The sequence below is a fragment of the Apium graveolens genome, chromosome 4 (assembly GCF_009905375.1).
Source record: "Apium graveolens cultivar Ventura chromosome 4, ASM990537v1, whole genome shotgun sequence".
NCBI classification, from domain to species: Eukaryota; Viridiplantae; Streptophyta; class Magnoliopsida; order Apiales; family Apiaceae; genus Apium; species Apium graveolens.
Genome location: NC_133650.1, coordinates 206,295,884 through 206,320,217, shown reverse-complemented (window position 1 = coordinate 206,320,217; position 24,334 = coordinate 206,295,884). Strand labels below are relative to the sequence as shown.

General features: G+C 35.1%; 1 pseudogene; it reads left to right on the top strand.

Moving 5' to 3' along the window:
* The first annotated feature begins 1,735 nt into the window (after positions 1 to 1,735).
* On the top strand, positions 1,736 to 4,492 carry LOC141720576 (uncharacterized; annotated as a pseudogene).
* The last annotated feature ends 19,842 nt before the right edge of the window (positions 4,493 to 24,334 follow it).

Sequence of the window (24,334 nt, the reverse complement as noted above, 5' to 3'; positions counted from 1 at the left end):
ACACTTATGTCCTGGCACATATTGTTCATCACACCAAAAACATAGGTTTTTAGCTCGTTTCTCACTCAGTTCCGTAGGGGTCAGGGTTCTTCGGTTAATAGCTGGTTTGGGTATGGCATTGATTTTAACAGGGTTTGAGTTTATTGGATTAGTGGTGTAAGGTTTAGAGTTGCAGGCGGTATAGGTGTAGAAGGGTTTTGTGGTGGCAGTTGTTGGCAATAGTGGTGGTTTGGGGTTAGTTTTGGATTTCTTTGCCTTTGACGCTGCTTGCTGAAGCTTAGCAAGACAAAGGGACTGTTGTATAGACTTAGGAGAGAACATTCTCCCCGATAATTGCACATCATCTTCCAACCCACCTAGATAGCAGCTAAGTAGGTAATCTTCAGGTAGAGTCAACCTACTAGTAAGAGCATCAAACTCATCATGGTAATCCTGGACAGTACCAGTTTGCCTGAGTGCTTTTAAATCAGCCATCGGGTCATCATATAAGTCACCAAACCTAACAGTAATGTCAGTTGTATACTGGCTCCAAGTAGGCATAACATTATTGCATCTTTGCATATAAGTCTGGTGCCATAGAAGGGCTTTGCCTTCTAAATGAATAGCTGTCAGCCTCACTTTTTGGTGATCAGGGATATTATCAATTTGAAAAAATTGGTTACATTTATACAACCAAGACCTGAGTTCATTTCCATCAAACTTTGGGAATTCTACCTTAGTCATTTTAGCAGAATAAGAAGGGTATCTAGCCTGGTGCTCAGTGTGGGGAGATTCTCTATCTAAGAGTGGTGGGGATGTAGTATGGGCGGAGTCTTTATTCCCAGAGGCTACTAATTTAGCAACTTGCACAAATAAACCCAACAACAAATCATTAAGCTCAGAGATGGATTTAGCATTATGTTCTATATTCAGATTATTATTATTGCAGGTTTGTACTGAACGTTGATTTTGAGCTTCGAAGAGAGTCATTAGACTTACCTCCATACGACCCAATTCTGACACTTCTCCTCCTTCATCATCAAATGTTCCAGATCTGGTGTTCCGACCTTGACCCATAGCTCCAAGGTTCGATTAGCTCTAATACCAGTGATACAATACTGAAAGATAACTAACCAAAACTCTATATGACAGAGTTGAAACTAGATGATAAATTCTTAGGGGAATAGCCTTAAAGAAAAGCAGTCCCGTTAAGAATAATCTGATATGAATGAGATTACAGAGAATGACTGAATAGAGAAAATAGAAATGTTTTACACAAGATAATCATAATGGTTGTTTCTCCTATGCCCCTCCTGTGCTACTTATATTGTCTTATACATGAAAACTCATATGAAATGACAGATGAAATGAAATGTAAATGTAGAGTCCCCAGTTAAGGAATGTTGACAGTGGTCTCACCCGAGCTCTGTTGTATAACCACCTTGACACCTGGAGGGATATCCCCATCAACCTTTTTGTCCTCATTAGCCTCCTCAATCCTTGTCATTTTTTGTGCCTCATCTTCAATTGTCACAACCTTTTTGTCAACTACCTTTTTGGCTTTATTTGTTTTTCGTGAGCTGTGAATGTATCATCATGTAACGAATGGGCCAGGATTCAGGATATATTCATTGGGCCTTAGGATAATATTGAGCCATGTTATACCAGCCCATTGTAGCAAACCCAGACATGGTATTGAGGCTATTATATATAGCATTAATTGTTGTCTTTCAGATTATGAAATCAATGATAATGAATGTTTAACTTTTATCTTTTTACTTTCTGCAATTTTCTTCCTGTTCTTACTTCATGTTCTTAGTTTAATTTTATAAAAAACTCTAAATACCTGTCAAGATCATGATAAATGGTATCAGAGCCAACAATTTCTCGGCCATGATGAACAATACTGTCGTTGATTTTCCTTTCACCCCATATAATTCAAATTCATTTGTAAACCCTAATTTCTATCATCCACACTATTATACGCCACCTCCAGCACCTCCCTACATCAACCACTCTTTGACGCATCTACACATTTAACCCTCACAGATGGATTGCCTGAATATTTCACTTACGAGGCTGGATTCCAACCAATTCTAACATCTCATTCGTACAATGCCCAGCCTATATCTAGTGGTTATATGAGTTCATATATCACTGCGCAACACTATTAGCCAGAAGTTACATTCGTGCAGCAGCCCGAGACATACGCTCCTCAGATGTTTGATGAAATTCCTGACACCATTATACCAGTTTCTGATGCCATCATTAATAATATGCATAAGATAGAAGAGAAAATCACTGAAATGCTTCATACTCTTGAGAGGATGGGGAAGATCTGTGTAGATTCGCCAAAGCTAGTTGAGAAGAGGATGATTGGGAAGGTTGATACAGCTGATGAAAATGATTCACAGTTAAGGGAGCTGTCCTCAAATAAGGTAAATCAATTGTTGAATACTCCAACTCATATTTCAGCTGTAGGTAAATCGGATAATTCGAGTAGAGTAGTGAAACCCATGAATGATAAGTGTGAGGATTTGAATAAGTCATAATTGGTACAATCTGTCAAATCTGTCCCTAAAATGTTTGATAATAGTTCTGACAGAGTGCAAGTTGATAAAGCTCTGCTATCATCTTCCATTATCTTACCTGCTGTGATATGCGAAAAGGATTTAGAAATAAATTCTCAACAACTTGTCAAGTATGATATGATTATGGTTTCTAAGCTACATGAAAATGAGTATGGTAAGGTTTTGGTAGAGTGTCGAAAACCATAATTAGATCCTAATAACTTGATCCGTAAATGTGCTCCATTAAATGTCAAAGAGAAATGTTCTTTTTTAGATTCAATGCATAATCTATTTGATAAAATGCCTAAGAAAGATTTGGTAGTTTGGAATGTTAAACATGGTTTGGGTAGTTGTATTGAGCCAATTATTAAAAGGTGGGTTAAGGAGAGGTTAATTGGTGATGCTGCTAAGAATCAAGTTGCTATGAACCCAACCAACACTATTTTTTATGATAAGAGATTGATTGGAAGGATAATCAACGATGCCTCTGTGCAAAGTGATATGAAGTTATGGTCTTCTAAGGTTGTATCTGGTCCTGCTGAAAAGCTAATGCTTATAGTCAACTACAAAGGTGAAGAGAAACAATTTTCTGTTGAAGAGATCTCTTCTATGGTTCTGATTAAGATAAAAGAGGTTGCAGAGGTTTTTCTAGGCTCAACTGTAAAGAATACTGTTGTTACTGTTCTTACTTATTTTTAAGATTGGCAAAGGCAGGCAACAAGGGTTGCTGGTATTATTTCTGGCCTTAATGTACTGCAAATTAGTAACGAGCCTACTGCAACTGATATTGCCTATGGTATTGATAAGAAGGCTTCAAGTGTTGGCAAGAAAAATGTACTAATTTTTGATTTCTACGGTGGTACTTTTGATGTGTCACTTCTTACAATTGAAGAGGGTACTTTTGAGGTTAAAGCTACTACTGGTTACATCCATTTGGGAGGTAAGGATTTTGATAACCGGATGGTCAATCATTTTGTACAAAAGAGGACAGAAGCTTGTTGTCTGAAGGAGTTTTATAAATTTTACAAGACACTTGACTATGTTGATGTACAGATTTTGAATGCTGTAAGAAATTTAATCATCGAGTCCTGCTCATTTCAAGATGTGAATTGGCAAATGAAGTTTGGTGTCACTACTGCGCACAAGAAACAGTTGTCACATCTATACTACTTTTATTTCGGCTCGGTGATTGACACAACAACATATAAGGGGGATTATCAAATTTTAGGTGAATTCCAAACTGGTCGACCCTTCTCTTTTTTAAGAGGTGTTGCTGGCAAGGTAATTCTAAGTGGCAACTACAATGATCTGACTGCTTTAAAGGAATATGCCTTGAGAATGACACTTTGTCAGATTGATCATTTTTTGGTATCTGGGCATGACAAGGAGTCAGTCCTTTCAACTACTCAGCACAGAGATGCTAGATCAATAGCAGTATATGATGATCATACTTGTAGAAATCCTTGTGTGCGATCGTTTGCTTGTTGTGAATGTTGGGGATTCCAGAGCTGTTATAAGCAGGGGTGGCAACGCTATTGCTGTATCTCGTGACCACAAACCAGACCAAACAGATGAGCGATAATGAATTAAAAATGTCGGAGGATTTGTTATGTGGGCAGGAACTTGGAGAGTCGGAGGGATGCTTGTTGTTTCTTATGCATTTGTGAAATGGGAGCCTGGATCTATCATAGGTGGAAAAAAAATCTTAAGTATATCTTTTATTTTTGAGTGTATCCTTGAGGACAAGGATAATTTGAAGAAGTGGGGAATGTCACGAATGGGCCGGGATTCAGGATATATTCATTGGGCCTTAGGATAGTATTGAGCCATGTTATACCAACCCATTGTTAGCAAACCGAGACATGGTATTGAGGCTATTATATATAGCATTGACTGTTGTCTTTCATATTATAAAATCAATGAGAATGAATGTTTAACTTTTATCTTTTACTTTCTGCAATTTTCTTCCTGTTCTTACTTCATGTTCTTGGTTTAATTTTACAAAAAACTCTAAATACATGTCAAGATCATGACAACTCATTGGAGTTGTTCAGTTGTCATGCATTCGGAGATAGTCTCCCTCCAGAATGTTACAAAGAGCACTCCAGGAGGATAGTTAAGCAATGTGAAGGTCTTCCTTTAGCTCTTGAGGTTCTAGGTGCTTCTCTACATGGCAAGAAGTTAGATGTTTGGAGCAGTGCGATAGAGAAATTGGAAATTGTTCCTCACTGCAAAATCCAGAATATATTGCGAGTAAGTTACGACTCTTTGCAAGATTTCCATGATATAGATTTATTTCTGGAGATTACATTTTTCTTTAATTGAGAGCCCAAGTCTCTTGTGGTTGGGATACTGGATGAATGCAATTATTACACATTAACTGGAATTGAAAATCTTTTTGATAGATGTTTGTTGATGATTGATGAAATTGAAAACCTAAAAATGCATCAATTAATTCAGAACAAGGGTAATAAATTGTACGACTGGAACCCACTTTGAGATCCAGGGCAAAGGAGTAGATTGTGGAATTGTAAAGACTCTCTGAAAGAGTGAAAGTATTAAAAGATGAAACAGTAAGAAGACTGCTTTCTACTTATTATAAAAAAATTCAATCTTTTGACATCAAAGTTTAATCAGAATTTCTACTGCTTATGTTCCTCTTCTACCAGGGACGTGGAACAATTGAAGGTCTGGCACTAAAAATGAATACAATTAATGCATATCAGTCGGAGTTGAGAACAAAAGCTTTTTTCAATGATGCACCAGCTAAGACTACTTAAGCTGAATAATGTACCACTTAGTGGAGGATACCAGTCTAGAATTAATGTTGATGTTTAAAGACATGAAAAACTCTATTTTTCATATAATAAATATTTTTAAAATAATTTGAAACAATATCAAATATGAAATTTATAGAAGAAGTAGGACATAAATATTAATAAAAATAATTAGAGTCGGATATGAATTAGAATTTGAAGTCGATTTGAAGAATCCTAATCCAAATTATAAAAGATTAAAAATCTATTATATATTAAATACCCCGACCGGGTCAGGAAAATAACTAAAAATAATTTTTAGATAAAAATCTATTATGTCAAGGCCATTATGCCGAGCAACAAATAATTTTTTGATAATATAGATATAGATAAATAATAATAAAATTGGTTATTATATCAAAGATTATTTTAGAATTTAATTAAGTAAAAAATTTAATGAACGATTCGTAAAATATAAATTTTCGAAATTTTTGACTTACAAATCTATATACGAGAGAGAGAGGGGAGGTAGGGGGGAGATAAGATAGGGGGTTAGGAGTAGAGGTGGCCAAACGTGCGGGTTCGAACCGCACATTCGGGACCGGCTCGTACGGAAACCGTAAAATATTCGGCCCGATTCGGGCCGGTTCAAACCCGCACAACCCGCCGAAAGAAGCGAACCGAATTTGAATTTAATTTTAAAAAACCGGGACCGGCACTAACCCGCACGAGCCCGCACAGGCGAAGCCCGCGCAAGCCGAACGAACTATGCAGCCCGCACAGCCCGCACAGCCCGCACGGGTGTGCGTCACGCATCGTTTCCATCTGTTCTCTGCAGTGTTGCAGTCTGCAACTGCAAGCCTCAACAGTCTGCAACGCCAACGGTAACCTCCTCCGCCAACGTTACACTCTGCACTCCAGTCTCCAACGGTCCTAAAATCTCAGCTTATAAATATGTACATACAACAACAATCAAAATTCACCATCTCAATCTCTGTCTCTCTCATCTCAAGTCTCAATCCAATCTTTATTTCTCCATTTCTTCTCCGACTTCAGAGCTTCAACAACAATTTAAATCCTTTTATTTTCCTGAATCATTATTTCATTATTTCTTCTCCAACAGAATTTAGAATACACAGCACACTAGCACGGCAATCAGCAAAACAGGCTTTTATCACAGATTCACAGCAAGTTGCGAGTTGGGCGGGTTAACAGCAATTCAATTCACAAATCAACTAACTCAGAAAAATGGAACAAGGTAGAGGGAGTATTTCTTCTCAAGGTTCAACTCCGGCGACTTCGATGCTACCGCCTCGACCCGGATCCACCTTTAATACCGAAGAAGGTATTTCATTTTCCTGTTTATTTTTGTGTGTTTTTTGTGCTCACATAGTTAACTTAACAGCTCAAGTAGGAATTCAACAAATAACTAATTTATTAGAACCTATTAGGAAGGTAATTAAGTATCTACGTTTGGCGGGTAAATATAGGTCTAGGTACAAGAAATTGTGTAAAGAAAATGGACTAAGGCCGAAAAAATGGGGTATCGATTGTCCTACAAGATGGAGTTCGACATATAAATTACTTGTTGAAGCAATTAAATATAAACCCATTATTACCATCTTATATAACGACGATCCAATTCACCAATACGAAGGAGGAATTATTACCGAGGAAGATTGGGAATTAGCATCTACTGTACGTGACATACTTTATTGTTTTGTGCATGCTACTAAGGTTTTTTCTTATGTTTATGAACCAAATGTACACCATTGTATCATTGAATGTGTTAGCATTGTTACTACTTTAAAGGAATACGAAGAAAATGATAATTTTAGTGATATTATTAAGGATATGAAAATTAAATGGATCGAATACTTTACCGAATTTCCGTATATTTATGGTATTGCATGTCTTCTTGATCCCGGTGTTAGGAAGGAAGGTTTAGAAAATATGTTAGAACATTATTATGCAGTGTTAGGAGTTTCATATAATCATGTTTTATATGTAACTAATTGTTTAAATTTGTTGTTTCGTCTTATAGATATGTATGCTCCAAAAACTCAAAGTACTATACCACCGAAGAGCAGTAATATTTCTAGTAGGTTTAGTAGTACCATTTCATCTATACTAACCAAAAAACAAAAATGTAGAATTTCCGAGTCATCTACCGTACTTTCTTCTGCCACAAGTATGGTTCGCGAATTTTTTTCATATAGTTATGAGTTAAATGATGATTTTGATATACTAACATGGTGGAAGAATCATGAGTTACAATTTCCGGTTTTAGCAAAAATTGCAAAGGACATTTTAGTTGTACCGGCTTCTACAATTGCGTCCGAGTCCGCTTTTAGTGCAGGCAAAAGAGTGTTAGATGAGAAGCGATCCAGTCTTGCGCCAGACGTTGTAAAGATTTTAGTTTGCAAAAAAGATTGGGATCAAGCCGATAAAAGACAACAAGGAAGAAAAGAAGACTCCGACGATGACGACGAGCCATGGATGACAATGGATACTTCATCCGAATCGGGAACCTCAACTAACGAACAACTTTAGAATAAATATTTAATGTAATTTTTTTAAAAGTTTTAATATTATTTGATTTGTAATTTTTTAATATTTGATGCGGTTTGTTCCATTTTTTTAGAGAGGAGTCCTCTCACATCATTTATAATTTTTTAAATTAATAAAATTTATAAGAGGTACCGTCCTCTTTTTAACCAAAAATTTAAAATAATAAAATTAATTGATTTACAAAGAACTTGGTAGTTTTTTCAAATGAATATAGCTATGATGCATAAAAACAATAAAATAACTAGTTCTTGACAGATGTGACAATTCTATCCACAAATTGACAAACACAACACATGGAAAAGGACAGGCTGCTCAACCCGCCAGCCCGCGTGTTCAACCCGCCAGCCCGCGAACCACCCGCGAACCGCCCGCGAACCGCCCGCGAACCGAGCCGAATCCGGGTTACCATCTGTCAGCTCAACACAGCCCGGCCCGATTCGCTCGCCCCCAGTGCCGGTTAAGTGTTCAATTCTTCCGGTTCCAACCCGCTTCCAACCCGGCCCGGACCGCCTGACCCGCACAGTTGGCCACCTCTAGTTAGGAGATTAGAGGGGGGCAGTGTTTTCCCGTGCTTACAAGGTACTTGATAAATCGTTGCAGTTACATTCTGTGTATATCTCATTTATATATACTTGTTTTAGTATTGTTACAAATGGCATCCACTATTGCGTCATATTATATTGCAATCATGGGTTGTACATCCTCATCTTCAATTTCGGATGTTAATCATCCATATTACCATCATCCTTCGGATAATCTAGGAATGACCTTAATAACTGTAATTCTTGATGAATAAATTTATAGTCAGTGGAAAAGATCAATGAAAATTGCATTAGCTTCTAAATTGAAAATAATTTTTATTGATAGTACTTATGTTCAACCTGTTGCAAACTCTCTTTTACTAGTACATTGGCTTAGGTGCAATAATATGGTCACATCTTGGATACTTAACTCTTTGGCAATCAACATCAGGAACAGTATAGTGTATATGAGATCTGCCAAGTTAATTTAGGATGATTTACAGGTCAAATATGCTCAGACAAATATGCCAAAACCGTTTAGTCTCAGGAAAGAGATATCTCACCATACATAGGATATTTTGACTATTGCTGCATATTTCACTAAATTTAAAACAATTCATGATGAATTGAAATGTTTTTCTGCTAATCCTAGATGCACATGTGCTCATTGCTAGTCCTGTTAATTCTTCTACTACAAGCATGTCTGAGTGGATAATTGATACTGGAGCAACATACCATATTACTCCTTATATTCATTTGCTGCATAATTCTGTTAAGTGCAGTCTTCTCTAAATTTACCAAATCACAATACTGTCATGGTTACTCGTATTGGTTCAGTGTTTATATCACCTCAGATAACTCTGCATAATGTCTTAGATGTGCCCGATTTTCAATACAATCTTTTATCTATTTTCAAATTGATTGAAAACAATAATTCTTCTGTGATTTTTAATAATCACATGTGTTATCTTCAGGGCCCTGTCTTGATGAGGGACCTAGAGATTGGTAAAGCTTATAATGGATTATCTATTCTCAATTCCAGTGACACTTTCACATTATCTTCCAGTGTGTTTACAGTTTCTCAATCCAGCACTACTGATCTCTGGCATGCTAGGACTGGTCATGTACCTATATCTATATTTCATTTGTGTTGTTTTCAGTGTAAATCCTCTTTGTCTCAAACTTGTGACAATTGGCATCCGTCTAAATAAGTTAGAAATTCTTTTCCATCTAGTGTCACTTGTAGTTCAAATCCTTTTGATCTTGTTCATATAGATTTTTGGGGTACATATAGAGTGAAAACTCATGGAAATTGTACTTACTTTCTGATTAGTAATAAATCTAGTGTTCATAAACTCTTGACTTACTTTGTTATGTATGTTAGAAATCACTTTGATGTTCTTATTAAGGTGATCAGATCAGACAGTGACATTGAATTTGTGAATAAAAGTGTTCATAATTTGTGTACTTCTCTTGGAATAATTCATCAAACAACATGCCATAACTCTCCTAAACAAAATGGGATAGCTGAGCGGAGACATAGGCATCTCCTCAATCTTGCAAAAGCTATAAGATTCCATTTTAAAATTTCAATATCTCTGGGGTGATTGTATTTTAACTGCCTGTTATCTCATAAATAGCACACCAACACCTCTTCATAAGGGCAAGTCACCTTGTGAGTCGTTAGGGGTAAGCCAAACCGAACCGAAACCGAAAAACTGAACCGAACCGTGCTATTTTGGTTCGGTTCAGTCCTAAATTTTCAAAAATTCGGTCTATCTGGTCCGCACCGAAGAGACCGAAATAAAGATTGGTTCGGTTCTTTTAATAATATTTCGGTCCGGACCGAATAGACCGAATAATAAATATTATAATTTTAAGTTTTATACTTTCTACATATGTTTTAAAAATTATAATCATAATTTTAATTTGTAATTGTATCTTTATACTCATAGAGCTACTTATATCATATTACTTTAATAAAATTTAAAATTTTATAATTTTTGGTTTATTTTTAATATAATTCTTATTTTTGAAAAAATATTCGGTCTGTACGGTCTAAACCTGGACCGCACTGAATTATTTCGGTTCGATTCAGTTCGGTCCATAATATAACTTCGGTCCTATTCGGTCCGAAAAAATCATATTTCAATTTTCGATCTATTCGGTACGATCCGGTTTTGAATTGAACCGACCGAATGCTCACCCATACTATTGGTAACTCTCACTTTAATTACCATACTTTCGATCCATACCGAACCGACCGGTTTTGGAAGTTTCTGGTTGGAGGGGCAAGAAATAAGATAGGGATTTGCTGAATGAGAGGGGGTGTGTTTGTTTGGCATCTATCTTTTTTTTTAAAATTATTTGTTTACTATTTTGTTTTTCTTTTAAGAACATGTGCAAAAAGGTTTTGTAAAATATATAACAGACGGACATATATATATAGAGAGAGAAGGGTTCTCCCTACGTTGAGTAACCTAGGAACTAAAACGTGGGACTAATTAATGTTACTGTTTTTAAATTTTGCTTATGCTTTTCAGTGGTGCACGTTTTTATCATGTTTTTATCATGTGTTCTTTATTTATTTTTAAATGCTTTTATCTTGACTAATTTGTATTCTATAAATTTATTTTTTATAAATTTTACATATTTTATAATGTTATATAATTTAATTTGTGTTGAGTAGTTTTGAGTACTACATCTTTTAATAATGTGTAGAATATAACATTCTTTACAAAATTAATGAAAATTGTGTAATTTAGTTTGAATTATGTAAATTTATTATATTGTATCATTCTGTAAAAAAATTAAACATGTTCTACAAAATAGATAATGTATTTAATTTGTGTATAATATTTTTGTAACATTTTTTTTTACTTTTTGGTCATATTTTAGTAATTTTTTATTTTTGTATATATTAGTTTTGGTGATATGTTAGTTATGATGTTATGTTCATTTATTAATTTCTAGTGTCCTGTAAAATATTATAGTATTTTTTTAATGTTTTGTAGAAAAAATTAGTGTTCTGTAAAAAAATTCTAGTGTACTGTAGAATATTTTAGTGTTGAGTAAAAAATTGTAGTGTTCAGTAGAACAATTTTAGTGTTCTGTAAAAATATTATATCATATTTTTTTCAAAAACAAATACTAATTATATTAAAAATAGTTTTTATAATAAAAAACAAAATTTGATGATTAAAAAATAAATTTATCTTACAGTTAAATTTATTAAAATAATTAAATAGACAGTTAAAATAAAGTGGTAAACATAATACACGTACGCAGGTGTAACTCCAAGTTTGAACGGAGGTGTAACTCCGCGTTTGTTGAACTGGCATGATGATATCTCTATGTATTCTAGTCATTCATCGGACGACATAAAATAGAAATTACTCAGTTACTCAAGATTCAGGATTTCTCATTGAACCTTCCTCTATATATATATATATATATATACTGTATATAATTATTATCAAATCACATTATTTGAAAAAAATCCATGCGTTGCACGGGTTCAAAACTAGTATATATTATATATAATAAATACTAAAAAGCAGCAGCTGAATCATTTTGTATTACCATATAAAATTCTTATACAATTGAAAAACTTTATTCTTCGTATAATTAATATTTAAAATTAATTTAAATAATATCAAATATGAAATTGATAGAAGAAGTAGGACATAAATATCAATAAAAATAATCATCGCCCTTTGTTGTGGATATGTTATCACCCTTTTGCATCCATTACATTGAAATGTGTCGCACCCATTACCAATTTGATTATTGCATGACGTACAATGATATAAGTAATATCTATTTTTTATGTTTACAGAATTGGGAATACAATACATCTTGTAATAATTTAAATTTTAAAAATAAGTCTCGTAACTGATATACTAGTAAAGATATAAAAAATAATGATTTAAAAATGACTTGAAAAAAGTATTTTAAAATTGAGTAGTTCGAATTCGACCCGAACTCGACCTGACTCGAAAAGTCGTTTACATACTCGAACTAGACTCGGTTAAAATACGAGTCGAGTTCGATCAAGTTTTTTGGGCTTGAAATTTATTAAGCTCGACTTGACTTGATAAAAAAAAGATCAGACTCGAACTCAATAATGAAAAACACGAATCGACATCGTTCGGATTACAAGCATATACTAACCAAATACAACTAATTATGTTTATTTTTTAAATTTTATTTTAGTCAAGATAAATAGTATAATTTCGTTTTAGCCCGGATGCAAAGCGTGGATTATTTTATTTTATGTCAATTTTGTTTTAGCATTGTTGAAGTATTTTGGATGGAACTTAGGTGAAAAACCTAAATACCCACCATTTGGGGAGATTTGCCAAAAATACCCACTGGCGGGAAACCACCCAAAATACCACTGAATACGCATTATCATTATGCGTATTCTATTTTTTTTAAAAAAATACAAAGAATACGCATGTGAGACATGCGTAATCACTCAGAGAATACGCATGTCTCACATGCGTATTCTTTGTATTTTTTTAAAAAAATAAAATACGCATCTGTAACATGCGTATTCAGTGGGTATTTTGGGCGGTTTTCCCGCCGGTGGATATTTTGGGCACTTGAAGGTAGAAAGTGGTGTATTTTGGGCATTCTTTCATGGAACTTGCCGTGTTTAGGTATATTATTAACTATACTCCAATTTTTAAAAAGTCCCTACAAACAAATCAGAATAAATAAAACAAATGTCGTGCTTTTATCACGTTCCAATAATTCTATAAAAAAAAAATTGTTTAAAGACATGAAAAACTCTATTCTTCATATAATACATATTTTTAAAATAATTTGAAACAATATCAAATATGAAATTGATATAAGAAGTAGGACATAAATATTAATAAAAATAATTAGAGTCGGATATGAATTAGAATTTGAAATCGATTTGAAGAATCCTAATCTAAATTATAAAAGATTAAAAATCTATTATATATTAAATACCCCGACCGGGTCAGAGAAATAACTAAAAATAATTTTTTAGATTAAAATCTATTATGTCGAGGTCATTATGCCGAGCAACAAATAATTTTTTGATAATATAGATATAGATAAATAATAATAAAATTGGTTATTATAGCAAAGATTACTTTAGAATTTAATTAAGTAAAATAATTTAATGAACGATTCGTAAAATATAAATTTTTGACATATATGAGAGAGGGGGGTGGGGGGGTGGGGGCGTGTTTGTAATTTATGTGTCTAAAAACTTTTTTATTATCAATTTGTTTTTCAAAATTTAAAAATATATAAAAATTTATTACATATTATTAATATTTCTATTATTATATATCATTAATATTTTTAGAATTTGTTATGGATTAAAAACTAATATATAATTTGTTAGGTCACACACACACTATAGAGGGGGTGAATACAGTGTATAATACACTCAAATCGAACTTTAAGAACTTAAGTAACAGAAAACAAACTTTATTGAAACAATAAACTCTGTTACAGTATGGAACTGTTACCTCTCAGTGATGAACAAATATCACGAGAGCTGCTAGGGTTATAAAGAATAATAACTTCGATAATGATAACACTTATAGTGTAAACCCTATGCCTGTGTTTATATACTACACAGTTACAAGATAATCGCTAATTGATATGGAATATAATTCTGCTTCCTAAAATATATCAATCAGATATCTTTTCTTCCAAGTATTCCATTCTTCACGGAATTCCTTCTTCATGCATATCTCTTCTTATGTTTATCTCGATCTTCTTTCCTTTAATCAGCTACTGTCCTTATCTGATTGTCCTTCAGCACTTAAGTTCTGATATCTATCTTCTGATGATTATCTCCTGATAATATAAGTACTGATATCCTTAAGTCCTGACTTCCAGTATAAGTACTGATCAACAGTTAAGTACTGATTTATCCTGTTCACGTAAGATCTGAAAGCTAAACATAAAACATATTAGCCATGACATTATCAAATATATCTAACAATCTCCCCCAACTTGTAAATTAACAAAATATACAAGTTTAACAGATATTTGATGATGTCAAAAACATTAAGTACAAATGCATGAGAAATAGACTAGATAACTACAACTTACAGTCCTTAAAGTTTTTACCAATTTCAACTTCTGATAACAACTTCAATCTGTATAAATATCATAATTTAAGCAGTTGTAGATCTTCGACTTGGCTTCTTCATTTTCTGATCTCTCTGATGTCAGGAGTTGTTCTGAGATAGTTCTTCAACAAACATTTCTCAGCATATCTTAGTTCATCAATCATTCTCCTTTTAACACCTTTAAGCTCTGCAGTATCTTCACCAGTTTGAAAGATTGCAGCTCTGAGATCATTAATCTTTGCTTTTCTTAACTCCTGATCTAGTCTTATGACATAAGCTTTGTCAGATTCAAGATTGAATTCAAGTCCCTTAATACCAAGATACGTTCTGATCTGTGCAGTATTAGACTTCATATCAACAATATCACCATTGTGATCTCTGTACTTTGGAACATATATGCTGTCAGACTTAACAGAATAAAGCCTTTTCTGTCTCTAAATCTGTTCTTTTAAGTAGTTTGCAGCAGTCTCTGTTATTCTGTCATCCACTTGAAGTAAGAAAAGTACATGCTCCAATTCTTCAAAATACTTCAAAGGAATGGCATTTTGTCTTATATGATAAACCCTACCATCTGTCATGAAATACAACATGATGTATTCTTTCAAGTAGGTATGGTAAACCATCTGTACAGATTCCAGTTGATTCGATCTCTCAGGAGTTGCTCCAATACCTAGTTCACTCAAGGAAGTTGGATCATTGGTAGTGTTGTGTACTCTTCTTTCATCAGCACTTCCCAATCCAGTTTTATCTCTAGCTTCCTTTTCTGTAACTACTCTTGCTTCAAAACCACTTGTAGTAGTCTTCAAAGATTGAGTCTGTTTTGCTTTAGTGAATCCTGGTAGGAGTGTTTTAGATCTATTTTCTGATATCAAGTTAACTTGAGCACTGTCAGAGGTTACTTGCTTCTTCTGAATATCAGAACTTACAATTTCTTGACTCTGAACAACTTGAGCACTGTCAGAGGTTGTTTTAAGAACTTTTCTTGTAGTCAGAGCAAGATCATCTTTTCCATCAGTAATTTCTTCTTCCTCAGGAGGTACATAAGGCTTGATAGGTTCACCAACCTTTTCTTTACCCTTGGATCTTGGATCTATCTGTGGTTGTGATCTAGCCAAAATTGCTTCAGTATGTATCCTTTCTTTGATCACAATGCCTTTAGGTTTTGGAAGTAACTTTTTACCAGAAGCTTCAGATTTAGATGTGACTTTCTCTGATTTAAGTCTGGCTTCTTCTTCCTTTAAACTTTCCAAGTCCATCCCTGGATTTTCTTGAAGAAATAACTGTCTTGACATTTCCTCATCAAGATCTAGAAGTTCATCAGAACTTATCCTTTTACCAGCAGCAGAACTTATTCTTTTCCCAGTATCAGAACTTGTTCTGTGACTAGCTTGTCTTGATGTAAACCTTCTACCTTGACTATGACCACTGCCCATTCCAGAGGTTCCTTGGTCATCTTTTCCATCATCCTTTCCTTGCAGTGTCTTGTTGGTTTTGCATTTGGACTTAATTACCTTCTCCCCCTTTTTGGCATCAGCAGGTAATAAAAGAGAGATAAGGAGTTCCACTGAGGTCTGGATTTCAGTAAGTTGCGATTGCTGAGAAGCTTGATTTGTCAGAATTTGATCAATCTGAGCTTGTTGCTTCTCTTGAGTTTTCTCAATATAAGCAACCTTGTCAATGGTAGGTTGGAAGAACTTTTTCTTATCAATTTTCCAAACTTGTTCCTGTTTGATAAAGTTCTCCTGAATCTTGTGTAGCTCTGCATGAGTATTGGAATGAAGACCTTGTAGATGTTTAGTACTCAATGTAGTGACTCTAGGCTGGGTTTTAAAATCATCAGAATTTAATAGTTCATCAGCTTTAGTCAAGTGCTCAGCAAGATGTAAAGCATTTGGAACACATGAAACTGAGTTCCATTCCTTAGTCCACTCCTGACCTGCAGGAGTTTCACTCCAAGGTACTGGTGTATCCCTGATAACAAACTCCTTTACCAGTTCAGACTTAGGAAGAGTCGGTGGAGGAGTATGTCCTGAAGGACCTGCTTCATCAGCATCTACAGTTGTAGCAACTTTACCAGTATCTCCAACATTTGCAGCATCAGAACTTAAAGAATCAGTATCTTCTGATAAGACAACAGTGTGAGTAGCAATGGAGGCTTCAGCATCCTCTAATTGCTGATCTGATACTAAGTTCTGATCAACAGCCATATCCTGATGCTCACCTAAAATCTGATCATCAGCATCTTGATGCAGAGAAGGTGTTGTTGATAACTCTGGAGTTTGAACAGCATCAATAACAGGTGTTGTAGAAGTATTATTTCCTGTTGGAGCTTCTAAGAAAAGTATTTCAGGCACAACCAGGTTCTGAATAGCAATTTCAGCACTTGTGCCTGGATCAACAAGAGACACAGATGGTGAGTTAGCCTTGTCAGATACAGCTTCCTGAGATGGAGTTGATGGAGAAGAAGTGACTGGAGCAAATTCCTTGTCTTGTGAGAACAGAGATTCCTGATCCCCTTCCTTAGCTGCTTCCTCCTCATCATCTGAAACTGGCCTTTGTGCCCTCTGTTTCTTGTACTTCCTTGTTGATTTGGATTCCTTGGGAGTTTCAGGAACTATCATGCGTCTAAGCCTCTTGAGAAGCCTAGAACCCCCAATTGCAGAATCCTTCTGAGAAGTTGCGTTCTCAGCTTCAACCACCACAAGTTCTGAAGAAGGAATCTGTTCCTCAGAATCTGATTCATCTCTCAAAGTAAATCTCCTCCTCTTTTGAGGTGTTTGAGGAACAGTCTTTGTTCTCTTTGGCTTAGAGGATGTAGGCTTCATAGTAGGTGCTGAAGAAGAAGGTTGAGCAGTCTGTGAAGTGGAGAGATAGGATTTGAGATAAGTTCTGAGGGTAGGTTGAGTAGAATGAGAGGTAGGTACTGAGGTTGATGGATTTTGGTTATGGTGAGTTGGTTGAACATTTGAGTAAACAGATTTGTAAGTAGCAGGATCAGCATTTACCAGAATCTGTTTCACAGACTGAGGAACCTGTAATTGTCTCACCATTGATTTCTTTCTGTCAGCATTTATCAGGTCGTTAAAGTACCTTTTTGCAACCTTAAAAGGTGGGGTTTGAGTGCTGACTAACTGGGGTTCAGCAGTACAATACGTATAAATAAGTTGACAGAATCTAGCAAAATAAACAACATCTCGATCCTCTGTCATCCTATCCCCAATAAAACCAATTATTCCAGTTGTAAAATCAAAATGAGTTTGATGGATAATAGCATACCCTATGTGCTGACTCAGAATTGGGATAGCATCAAAATTTAAACATTTGTTCCCAAAAGCTTTGGTGATGCAATCAAAGAAGAAACTCCATTCTCTTCTGATATTAGCCCGTTTCAACTGTCCAAGTTTCGTCAGACTCTTTTCATATCCCAATTCAGCCATTAACTCCCGAAGGGCTGAGTCCTCTGGAACTGAGAAAGTACAATCCTCAGGAAGATGTAAAGCCCTGCGTACTGTACCAGGAGTGACTACAAAAGATGAATCACCCACTTGGAAGATAATACTGGGAGTTCCACGGTTACCACCATCATCAAAAATGCCAGTCCTCCAGAACCTCAGAACTTGTTGACTTGAAAATAATTCAGGCTGAGTTAAGGCGTACCCAACCTCACTATGTGCAAGAAGATCTTGCACAAAGTGCAATTCAGATGGAGCTTTAGCATGATCAAGAATTGCAGCATAGTTGTTTGGAACAAACTTAGCTCCATCAATGATTAAATCCTTTGGTGCCATGTGAAAAAATTGAGAATTAAGTATGCCTGATAGGTGTTTGATATAATATCTGTATGAAAACAACGGAAATAGTAAAGTGAAGGAGAGTAAAAGTAAGAAGAGAGATAAAAGATGAAGAAATTAAAAAGATTAAAGAAATCTTCTCTCTGCTGTACTTATACAAAAAAAATATTACCGTTGGACACCTGTCAGACATGCAGTAATAACGGATAGTTACTGGGCTCGAGAAAACAGTAATCATTACTTACCCATTTGCCGAGTTTCAAGGAAAAACTGTTCCATTTATCAAGGGAAACAATTTTAATTCAAAATTTAACCCGTTAGCACTGATTGAATTATTTTTCACTGCAACATTAATATTCTGAAAATAAATCATGTTAAAATTGACCGAGATAATTTCGATGAATAAGTGCTGACAGAGAATCAGAACTTAAATAAAAACACAATTTAAATGGTCATCAGAATATCAATTAGGATTTATCAACACAAGATAAAATAACTCAGAGACAAAATCTTGAAGTAAAAACAATTTTCATTAATATATCAAGTGAATACATTTATGAAATGGAAATGACATCAATACTTATACAAGATTTTCCCTAAGCTTCTAATCATAATGTCAACAGCTTTAGTCCTAGCTAAGAAGCCTGACAAAGCTGATGATGAAGAAGAACAGGAAGAAGACGAGATTAAGTCATCTTCCTCTTCCTATCTTCGACGAACAAGATGGCGAGTCATATGATTCGCTCTTGCTGACAGATACGACGAAGGTGAAGGTCTCTTCGAACGGCCACCAGATCACGTTTGATAACCTCTGGAAATTGAATCCAGAGATTGTGAGGGATGTTGGTGATAGGGTAGGGAGTTGGAATTCCATTCAAAAAGACATGCACAGTCTCATCACCGTAATTGTAGAACCAGCCAAATTCAGCCATTTGTGATAGAAAAAGAAAAACAAGACTGAATTTGTGATAAAAGTGTGATGAGAAGACTAATATGAAGTGGCTGCTTATATAGGCAAGAGAATGCCAAGAGACGCAAAGATATTTAATGCTGACAGGTAGAATTAATTCTACCTCGTCTCCGTAGACTTTGAAAAAGAATAACAGTCATTGGAAAGAGGAAGCATGGTCTAGACCGCACAAAACACAAGAAACAGTGGTCTGTTCAAGTACAAATACCATTAATCCTAATCACAGTGACTATTAATCTTCCACTTCAACATATTCGAGTACAAACTGAGACTGTTATCAAATTTTATTCAAAGATAAGACAAGTAAAGGATTAGACTGAGAAATCAGAACTTAGACCTATACCAGAACTTAACAGTCATCAGAACATAATTTCTTAACTCGAAAAAGGAATGCCTATCTTAGTAAATACTCATACAAGTTCTGAGTTATGGACGTCAGTACTTAATCATCAGAACGTGTAACTTAGAACTTGTCCTCAGAATTTGTGCAATAATGACACATTGACTGTTTTATCTAAAATGACATAGACCACCACAGAAATTTTCATCATTCAGATGGAGTGATTAGTGTGTGCATTAAGCTAAAAACAGACAAAGAGTAAAGTCTGATTCACTGCAGTACATCTTAGAAATAAGGCATAACTAAAATTTTGCTAAAGATCTGTCATTGTCCTGAAACCGACTGAAGAATGAGTTTATGCTTGAGTCCACCTCAACTATTTTGTGCTAATTTTATGCATCTTTTGAAATTCTATTTTACAGTGGCTTCTCAGTGTAAGTGAGTCACGACTGTTTATCAGAATTTATGCTATTTTCAGAGTATTTCTCCAGTAATCATAGAGTGCGAAAAGTCACCAAGAAAATATTTTGCTTTTTAGATGCATATTTACTTAATACCAGCAATGCACTTGGGTCGTCCCTTCCATATTTTTACTCTAGATCTCAAAGGAGTACCTGATTTTAATCTTTGATCTTTTTGCTTTTGCTTTTGATAAGAGAGGTCTATCAGCACTTAGTACATTCAGCAGTTTTACTAGTATCAGAACTTAACAGATGAGGAGCATTATTCTAATTTGTGACTTAGTAATAAGATATACAAAGTGAACTTAACTAAGCTCAATTATCAGAATTTGCTAGTGTCATAAGTTTTCCACTGAAATAATTACTTCTTCCATGGAATCATTTGTTTATTGAAGACTACTAGGTTAGTATCTAGCACAGTTATCCTCATAGGATTGAATAGGTACTAGAACAGACATATCACTTATCAGAGTTTAGAAACATATATCAGACAACAGTCAGTACTTAAAGACATTTATCAATTAAGCACAGAATACACAATGAGATGAATTCTGTAAATACTGAGCATAAAGTCTGATAACACAGAACAAGTCTAAGCAGATTTAGAGAAGGAACCTGAAACCATTCCAAGTTCATTTACCAATCTTGTAAAAGTAGCTTCACATAATGGTTTTGTGAAGATATCTGCCAACTGTTGATCTGTGGGAACAAAATGCAATTCCACTGTACCTTCATCCTCATATTCCCTGATGAAGTGGTACCTGATGCTGGTGTGCTTTGTCATTGAGTGTTGAACTGGATTACCTGTCATAGCAATAGCACTTTGATTATCACAGTAAATAGGGATTTTGAAATATGTTAACCCATAATCCAGTAACTGATTCTTCATCCAAAGAATCTGTGCACAACAGCTTCCTGCAGCAATATACTCTGCTTCTGCAGTTGATGTGGAAATTGACTTTTGTTTCTTGCTGTACCAAGAAACCAATCTGCCTCCAAGAAATTGGCAGCTTCCACTTGTGCTTTTCCTGTCAATTTTGCAACCTGCAAAATCTGCATCTGAGTAACCTATTAGTTTAAAATCTAATTCTCTAGGATACCATAATCCCAGAGCAGTTGTTCCTTTAAGATACTTAAAGATTCTTTTTACAGCTGTTAAGTGAGGTTCTCTTGGATCTGCTTGAAATCTTGCACAAAGACAGGTAGCATACATGATATCAGGTCTACTAGCAGTTAGATAGAGTAGAGAGCCAATCATACCTCTGTAGTCAGTAATATCTACTGATTTACCGGTATCCTTATCCAGTTTTGTTGCAGTGGCCATTGGAGTGGATGCACTTGAACAATCTTGCATTCCAAATTTCTTTAGCAAGTTTCTGGTGTACTTGGTTTGACAAATAAAAGTGCCTTCCTCATTCTGCTTGACTTGAAGGCCCAGAAAATAGCTAAGTTCCCCCATCATACTCATCTGATATCTTGACTGCATAAGTTTGGCAAACTTCTTGCAAAGTTTGTCATTTGTAGATCCAAAAATGATATCATCAACATAAATCTGGACCAGAAGTAAGTCTTTTCCATGGTTGAGGTAGAACAGTGTTTTATCTATTGTCCCTCTGTTGAATCCACTTTCCAGAAAAAACTGAGCGAAAGTCTCATACCATGCTCTAGGAGCTTGCTTAAGTCCATAAAGTGCTTTGTCAAGTCTGTAGACATAATCTGGATGTTTGGTATCTACAAAACCTGAAGGTTGTTCAACATATACCTCTTCCTCCAATTCTCCATTGAGAAAAGCACTTTTCACATCCATTTGAAAGACAATAAACTTTTTGTGAGCAGCATAAGCCAAAAATATCCTTATGGCTTCTAACCTAGCAACTGGTGCAAATGTTTCATCATAATCAATTCCCTCCTGTTGAGAATATCCTTTTGCAACCAGCCTTGCCTTATTCCTTATAATTATGCCATCACTGTCAGTTTTGTTTCTGAATACCCACTTTGTACCAACAACAGATCTATTCTTTGGTCTTGATACTAGGGTCCAGACTTTGTTTCTTTCAAATTCATTCAACTCTTCCTGCATTGCTTGCACCCAATCAGCATCTTGAAGAGCTTCTTCCACTTTCTTTGGCTCAGTCTGAGAGAGAAAAGAATTGTAAAGACACTCATTTGAAGTACCTGTTCTAGTTCTGACACCTGCATCAGGATTTCCAATTATCAAATCAGGTGTATGTGATTTTGTCCACTTCCTTGCAGATGGAAGGTTTTCTCTAGAACTGGATGCTCCCCCATGATCCATGCTATCTTCATTTTCATTTTCTGATGCTCCCCCTGAAACTATGCTTTCTGAGTTGGATTCTTCTGTTATTTCTAGAGAACTAACAATGAGATTTACAGAAGGGGGGTTGAATGTAAATCTCAAAACTTTTTCAAGTTTTGAGCAGTTTATAAAGACTGTGTGTTCAAGATGAACAAGTGTGTGAATTGCTTTAAGCTGATACAGACAGATATATATTCAAACACAAATGTAAAGAACACAATAAACTTTTAAAAACTTTTCTGGTGGATTTGTTGTTCCACCAGAGATGGTATTTCAGAAATTCTGTGATCTAAGAATTTGATCACAGCTGCATCCTAGTACAAACTAGATAATTTTTCTCTCAAGATTTTTCTAAACAGCTCTGGAAAAATTCTTCTCTAATTACTAGCTACTACTTGGTTTATATATTACCAAGTTTACAAGTGAAGACAAGGATATAATAAAATAATAAAGTAAGATCTCCACTTGTTTCTTCTCCAGTTCACTCCAGTACTTTGTTGACTTAATGTCTCTTTATACTAGAGTAGAACGGCTGCTTTTTCTGATGTTCATGAAATTAGGCTGCCACATTTCAGTTATCTCTGTTCACCCACGTGCCTCTGTTTGTAGGTACAACTACCACTTATCAACGGTTAATCAACAGAACATCCGTTGAAGCTTTCATCCGTTGATGTACTCATCCGTTGAAGGATGTTATCCGTTGAAGCTTTAGAGACATCCGTTGAAGCTTAGCTTCTCATCCGTTGAAGGTCTTTAAGTCATCCGTTGATACCACTTCATTTATACAAAATTACAAGGCATGAAATATTTACAATTGGCCTTCCTATCTGCATATCTTCTAGTAGTCAACATGACTCATAGTTTCTCTCAACTTCTAAGAATTACATCTTAAATACAGAGACTGAAATATGCTACAACACTAAACTTATTTCTAAGTAAAGTTACACCATCAACGGATAGCCAAAGTGGTCTTATCCGTTGAGGCTACAGACACTGAATTTCTACTTAAGTGTTTTGTTAAACATATCATCAAACTAATGCACATATATTCCTAACAATCTCCCCCTATTTATGTCTATAAGAATTGTAGGCATAAATTCAGGGTTAACTTGATGATAACAAAACACTTAACAAATATATGAATTGAAACTAAGTAGAAATTTGAAAATGCTGCAAAAATGTATGTACTAGGAGGAAATTGAAGATTTACAGTATTTCCAAGGATACTCCTTTAGCCTGAGCAAATCATCTTTTTCTTCTTTGTTCCATGGTTTTCTTTCCTAGCCCTTTGTCATTTTCCTCAATTTGGAGTTGGAGTTGTCTGAAGAATTCAGCTTCATCTTCAACACTGATATCCAACTTAGATTGCATTTCCTTGAGAGTTTCATTGCTGGCAATCTTGAGTTGGTCTTCAAGTCTGAAAAATCTTCGGACTCCTTTATCATCTCTAAATTCCATCAATCAATGAGATGATTTGTGAATTGTAATTCCCCTTTCTTGAATGAGTAAAGTCCTGGGTAAAGCATTGGGCTCCCTCCAAGTTTTCCTTATATTGGCAATCTTGTTGAGAATTTCAGTCTTGGCAGTTCTGGTAAAGCCAGAATCCTTTTGTATAGCTGAAAAGACTCTAATCAAGGTAGAGTAGCCTTCATTCAGAATCCTGTGGAGAGGCCATGTTCTTTCCCCAGCTCCTTTGTATCTGAACACTAATCTCTCTGGTAGCTGTCTGTAAGCAGCTATTCCTCTTACATCCTCCAGCTCATCCAGATAGAGTTCAATGTCTGAAATTTCTTTTATGTCACAGATGTGAACATAATCATCTTTAGAAATGGATGGCTTAGGCTTAGGCTTTTGTTTTTGAGTGAATTTCTTAGAGGTTATGGGAGGTGTAGATTTGGGTTTTCTTTTCTGTTTCTTTGGTAGTGGAAGAGTG